Below are 7,201 nucleotides of genomic sequence, written 5' to 3'. Positions count from 1 at the left end.
AAAGTGCTCCACATCACTAATCATCAGGGAGATGCAAATCAAAACAACGATGAGATACCACCTCACACCACAGAGAATGGCACACATCACAAAGAATGAGAATAAACAGTGTTGGCGGGGATGTGGGGAGAAAGGAACTCTTATCCACTGCTGGTGGTTATGCCGTCTAGTTCAACCTTTATGGAAAGCGATATGGAGATTCCTCCAAAAACTGGAAATCGAGCTCCCATACAATCCAGCTATACCACTCCTAGGAATATACCCTAGGAACACAAAAATACAATACAAAAACCCCTTCCTTACACCTATATTCATTGCAGCTCTATTTACCATAGCAAGACTCTGGAAACAACCAAGATGCCCTTCAACAGATGAATGGCTAAAGAAACTGTGGTACATATACACAATGGAATATTATGCAGCTGTCAGGAGAGATGAAGTCATCAAATTTTCCTATACATGGATGTACACGGAATCTATTATGCTGAGTGAAATAAGTCAGAGAGAGAGAGAAAAACGCAGAATGGTCTCACACATTTATGGGTTTTAAGAAAAATGAAAGACTTTCTTGCAATAATAACTTTCAGACACAAAAGAGAAAAGAGCTGGAAGTTCCAGCTCACCTCAGGAAGCTCATCACAAAGAGTGATGAGTTTAGTTGGATAAATAACTACATTTTGAACCATCCTAATAATGAGAATGTATGAGGGAAATTGAGAACCTGTTTAGAGTACAGGCAGGGGTCGGGTGGGGAGGAGGGAGACTTGGGACATTGATGATGGGAATGTTGCACTGGTGATGGGTGGTGTTAAGAAAAAAAAAAGGAAAAAAAATAATGGGCCACAAAAAACTATACTTTTCTGAAAAAATTTCTTAAAAGTCAACAAGAAAATGAAAATCTCTTTGTGAACTTTCAGCAGTGAAAAGATCAGTCGCAGATAGAGAAAGACAACCTAATTAGTTTCTTTAACATAATCTCACATATTAATGATGCTGAATTGCTATATTTAGAGCAGAAAATCAGTATCTGGATTTAAGTTTAATGAAGGATCTGACTTTACTTTGCACATTTTTTCTCGTAAATGTTATTTTAACCACTGTTATTTTCCTATGTATAACACTAATAATAATGGTTCTGATGATATCTTAAACAAGGGAAGAGCACTGGTAGAAAAAATGTCTTAGGAAAATTATATTCAAGGGAACAGTTGGAATATTTTTAATAATGAAGGTGTTATTGAAAAATTTGTTAAATAGAGGCATCAACTTGATTTTGATATATAGATCTTGCTGAAAAGGTCCAACCAAACAAAAAAAAAAAAAAAGAATTCAGTCTCCAAGACTGCTATGTAATTCACATCTATTCAAAATGTTGTTAATACTTATGCTTCTAAACCATAGACCAAAAACCAGAGGCTTCTCAGATATGATAAATTTTCTAGTTACTAAAAAACTTTATTCAATTTGTTTAAATTCTAGATTACCAATTTATGGGAAAGGATAGTAGTACTCAGAGACTCCGAGGTAAAGGGAAGCAGAAAGAAAAATGCTCTAAGAATTTAACTTATTTTTTGTATCAAAAGACACATACCCCCCCCCCAAAGTGAGTCTTATGAGAGATTGCCACCTGGAGCTGAAGCATGAATGTAGGGGAGGAAAGCATCTAAAAATTATGGTGTCTCATGGTCCTATAATGCGAAAAAATACGGTATGTATTCTCTAGGCCAGACATTCCTTCCAAATTTCTTCATTAATACTGATTAGTAAACTCTGAGGAACCACCATACTCTTCTTCAAATTATTTCATCACTTATTAAAGCTATTATACCTCAAAAAAACCAGAAGATACACTATTCTCTTATCTTCAAATGCAATGAGTTCAAATGCAATGAGTTCAGACACAATAAATTATTTTATATTCCTAGATACATACCAATGTCGATATAGAGATTACAATAGTAATACTATAACATTTACTAGTTGTAGAGAATAACTAAAATGTAAAGAACATAATATTCAAATTAAAGTTGCCAAGAATCAAAAAATAAAAGATGTTCACTCTATGAGTTAAGTTCAGTTAATATATAGTTACAGATGATGTCAACTGTAGAATAGTGGCCAATGAAATATGTGAAAATGTTTTAAATTAAAATAGCACACGGGCAAAATATGATTAGGGTTTCTATACATAAATATGCTAAGAGTAAAATGTGTTAGTTAAAATAAAAATTTTTAAATACTCTTCTACATATTGTATTATGAAATTTACATATCTATAACAGGTTTTAATCAAAATAAATGTAAGTATTAGATTTTAAATGTAGTAATTGAATTATAAGACTAGATAGGATGTTCTTGAACTGGAGATATAATAATTATATAAGTTTTAACCATATTCCAAGATTAGGTATAAAAACATTAAATCATATTTTTTAATACCAGCTTATAGACCTCAGCTAATAGCTCTATGAGCTCTATAAGATTACTTGAAAAACAGCAGTTTTCACTTATTTGTTACCATCAAAAGTGATTCTTTTTAAATTCCTTATACCCAGACCATCTAAATTATAACAAACTTTTGTTTATATGAACAAATCTGAATAAAGAATTTCATCTATGATTAATTCCTTTCAGATCCTTTCTCATATTCTTTGACAAGATGAAATTTATTGCATTGTAATAATCCCATTGATTATTGATAAAATGATCAGACCCTTTGATATGATAAAATGATCTCTCATTTTGTGACATACATTAAGGAAAAATTAGCAGCAATTCAAAATTATTATTGAAAAATTTAAAACTAGAAATTAAAAACTTTGATGGATGCAAATGCAATTTTTGTTTGTGGTTTATAAAGTTATTTTCAACACTAGCTGATCCATGTGACCTCAGAGAAATCTGACATCTATATATAAGGTTTATGAAAAAAGAAAAAGTGAATAATAATTTATTTTTAGTAATTCCATATAGTAGTTCAACTTATTTATGGATATAATATTTTTATTTTATAGTTATTCCACATAGTAGTTCACTTATTTATGGACATAATATTTTGTGTGTATACGTTTTAAAATCATGATACTGAACATGTCAGAGGGAATATAACCAACAACAGGTGATTGACAAGCTTTTGCAGATTATCACCAATAAATTATATTTACATTGAATAAAAAAGCTTGGAGTACTTTAGAAAAGAAAGTGTATAAAATAAAATCAAGGTAGTTTTTTCATATTTTTCATATGAACAGAAACAGTGTGATCTTTTATATAAGGAAAAAATTAAGTAGTAAAAAATACCCCAAAGCAACAGAACCTGAGAACTGATTTCAGTAGGAAATTTGATATTGGAGGGAATGGGGGTGTGGGTATGGGTCACTGGAACCATGATGGAAGGAAGGGAACACTGTGATGGAGGGCATGGAATGCAATGTCTTTATGCATCAAACCCTACCATTAAAGGTTTTATAAATCACTATGCTTAAAATTATCATTTTATTTAAATGAACTCAAGGAGCAATATTAAGCAGTTGAGTATTCATAGGAAGTCACAATACAACAGTGTCCACTGTCATTATTATATGAAAGGCGATAAATAAACAAGTAGATAAAATTAAAATCTAGCTTGAGTATGTTATTCAGAAGAGATATTAGACTAATCACCATGACCTAAACTGTTGTATACTTAAATATGAGACTTAAAGAAATAAGTCACAAGATTCTGTAATTTCAAGGAATTGAAATCTGCTAACTATCATGTAAACTGAAAACTTGAAAAAGGACCTTGATTCTCAAATGACTCTCAAACCCAATTGACATTTTTATGAGCGCTTGAGCAGAGTCATTGAAATTGAAATATAATAATAAATGTATGTTATCTTAAGATGTTAGCTTGCTGTGATTTGTTATTCACAAAGGCATAAAGCCACATTTAAAACATGGAAATAACAATATTATTTAGTGTTGAGATCTCCCTGGTATATGATTCAGTTTGCTTTTAAGTGGTTATATGGCCTTAGGCAATCGATTTAATTTTTCCAGGCTTAGAGGGGTGTTTTCATGCTGAAAGTATCTAAATCTCTTAAAGCTTTAAAGATTTATCCTATACTCTAAGAGTTGTCAGAAAGAGAGAAAAAGAGAGAGGAGGAATAAAGAATCATTACTGTGTTTAAAGCAGAAGGGAGATAAATATTTTCAAATTATTGATTAGAAGATTATTTGTTTAATGTATTGGAACATGAGTCATTTAATTAATTAGGACAAAAATGAATTGTTCACTCTTTGCAATACCAAATATTATTATGTATTTGCTAAGGATAATAGACACAAGAAACAGTGATACTTAAGTCCATGATTTCTCAGGATAATTACTTAAAGAGTCAAAAGCAGCCACTAAAATTAGCTATAAAACTAATCCAAAATGCAGAAAGCCATAGAAGATATTCCTGATAAAATGTGAGCAAACGAAATACAGAAACTTTTTATAGAAAGTTTAATAAATGGAGTCTTCTCATTAAGAAGAATGAGAGGAAATTGAGGTCAACTATACAGACAAAATGTAAGATCTGAAGTGGAAAAACTTGGCACAATGAAGGTATCATTATTTCCTCTTATTTGAGCCCACGACTGTTAATATCAAATGTGAGGTCAGACATCAAGAGCAGTGACATTATCAATAATAATACAACCAAGACACAATTAGAAAAGATTATGTAAATTATTTTAATAAATTTAGGTGCCACTGTAAGCAATAATAACATTTGCTGATGATATTCTGGCATGTGTGGTTTATTTATTTATTATACTGATGATACAACCAGCTTTCTAAGCCAGTCTATTGCTGACCGTCATTTTAAATTTTCAAACAGTCCACATGCTACAACAGAATGTCTGTATTCTTCTATTTATTCTGCAACTCTCTCTTAGTGTTTCAAATCTGTCACTCTTCTCAGAAGCCAGGAACTATGGGTCTTACATGACCTTAAATAAAACAGAAAGTAAACACAGTAAAACCAATGACTAAGAATAAAGGGTCTCGTGTATTTATTAGGTCACTTACATTTTAGTTTACATCTTACTATGGTATAAACTTTACCTAAATAGTCTTGTCAAACAACTATAAATTTTGTTATGATATTTTGGAAATTTGGGAGCATTTAACTGACTATTCATCTCAAATTTACATATCATCATCCTGGGTGTTTAGACTTTGTTTTCCATGCAGAAAATTGTTTCTTTACTCTCTTGCTAGAGAAGCTTTCCTTGACTAATCTTCCTAAACACTTGGCATCCGATTTATGTGATTTGGATTTGTCAACGAATTGTAATCTCAGGTCAGTCATACTTTAATCTACTTCTAAAGCTAGTTTGAGAAAATAGGACATAATACCCAAATAATTCATTAGTATATAGACATATAGAGTAGAAAAGGTCTTTTTTTATCTTTTGGGCTTCTAATTATTTTAAACGTTAAATTAGGAAATATAAAAGGATACACATGAGAGTAATATCATTTAAATATCAAAATTGATATTATATTTCCCCTCACAATGTTAAAGAAACAAAATTAGACTCATTCACAAATGTGTAGAGCTAATGTTTCAAAATTGTTGAATAATATGGACAGATTTATTTTGGTTTATAATATACAGGTTTTTATATAATATGTATAATATACAGCTTTATAATAATACAGGTTTATAATATAGGTTTATTTTGAGAAACATTCAAAGCTATAGATATTTTAAAATTTATATTTGACTCATTTTCTGCATATTCTAATATAATCTCTCTTTTGTCCATATTTATGAGAACTAGAATTTAAAGTATTTCTACAATTCAGAAAAATAAAATTAATGAATGTTTGTTAATTGTATTAAAACTTTATTAGCTGTATTAAGATTGTATATGTGTATAAGTGTACTTTATAATGAGATCTTATTTAATTGGAATGTTGTATCTACAACTTAACTGTTTAGTTCTGCTATTTTTTTCTTTAACTTTTTTTTTTTAATCAGAAAGCACGAATGCAGTCCCCAACTATCACAAAGTATGCAGTCCATTTTCTCACATTTGGTGAAATCGCTGGAGTCAGCACATCCGAAATGCAATGGATAAGCGTCACCCTAGGAAAACCACCTTCGAGATCATGGTACCTCCCTGCCAGGTAAGTATTTTAACTTTTTTTTTTTTTTTGAACAATGACAATTACTAGCATAACACTTCTTATTAGTCAACAAATATCAAGTATTTATTAGTGTGTAATAAGAATAGAAAACGCTAAAATTTCTTTAAAACATAGCCCTCCATAAAGGCTGGACTAAACCGCATTCCCAAAGCAGTGAATAAGAATTCCTTTCCTCTCCACATCCCTGCCAACAATGATTACTCTGGTTCTTTGTGATGTGAGCCAGTCAGTGTGGTGTGAGATGGTACCTCATTGTAATTTTGATTTGCATCTCCCTGATGATTAGTGATGTGGGGCATTTTGTCTTGTGTCCATTAGTATTTCTTCTTTGAGGAAATGTCTGTTTATTTCTTCTTCCCATTTTTATGGGATTATATGTTTTTATTCTTATTAAGTTCGGTCAGCATCTTGTATAATTTTGATGTTAGTCCCTTGTCTGATGGGTATTGGGTGAATAGTCTCTCCCATTCTGTGGGTGGCTAATGTATCTTAGGCACTATTTCCTTTGAGGTGCAGAAGTTTCTCAGCTTAATATAGTCTCATCTGTTTATCTCTGCTTCCACTTGAATGGAGAGTACTGTTTCTTCCTTGAAGATGCCTTTAGTCTCAATGTCATATTGCGTTTTACTAACATGTTATTCTATAAACCTTATGGTTTCAGGCCTGATATGAAGGTCTTTAATACATTTGGATTAGATCTTTGTGCATGATGTTAGGTAGGGGTCTGAGTTTTCTTTTTTGCAAGTGGCTAACCAGTTGTGCCATCACCACTTATTGAAGAAGCATTCCAGCCTTTATGGAAAACAATATTGAGATTCCTAAAAAACTTGGAAATTGAGCATTTGATCTAGCTATTCCACTTCTAGGGATATATAATCTAGGAACACTGAAATACAATACAAAAATCCCTACTTCACACCTATATTTATTGCAGCGCTATTTACAATAGCCAGACTTGGAAACAACCAAGATGCCCTTCAACAGATGAATGGCTAAAGAAACTGTGGTACATAT

At 31.3% G+C, this 7,201-nt stretch overlaps 1 non-coding gene across 1 annotated transcript; it reads right to left on the bottom strand.

The window, feature by feature from the left end:
* Positions 1 to 6,012: 6,012 nt before the first annotated feature.
* Positions 6,013 to 6,174, bottom strand: LOC126002841 (U1 spliceosomal RNA). Its single transcript, XR_007493460.1, has one exon. It is a non-coding gene; the product is annotated as a U1 spliceosomal RNA (small nuclear RNA).
* Positions 6,175 to 7,201: the final 1,027 nt, after the last annotated feature.

This window comes from Suncus etruscus, chromosome 2, assembly GCF_024139225.1.
Source record: "Suncus etruscus isolate mSunEtr1 chromosome 2, mSunEtr1.pri.cur, whole genome shotgun sequence".
In the NCBI taxonomy this organism is placed as follows: Eukaryota; Metazoa; Chordata; class Mammalia; order Eulipotyphla; family Soricidae; genus Suncus; species Suncus etruscus.
This window is presented reverse-complemented; position numbering and strand designations above follow the sequence as displayed.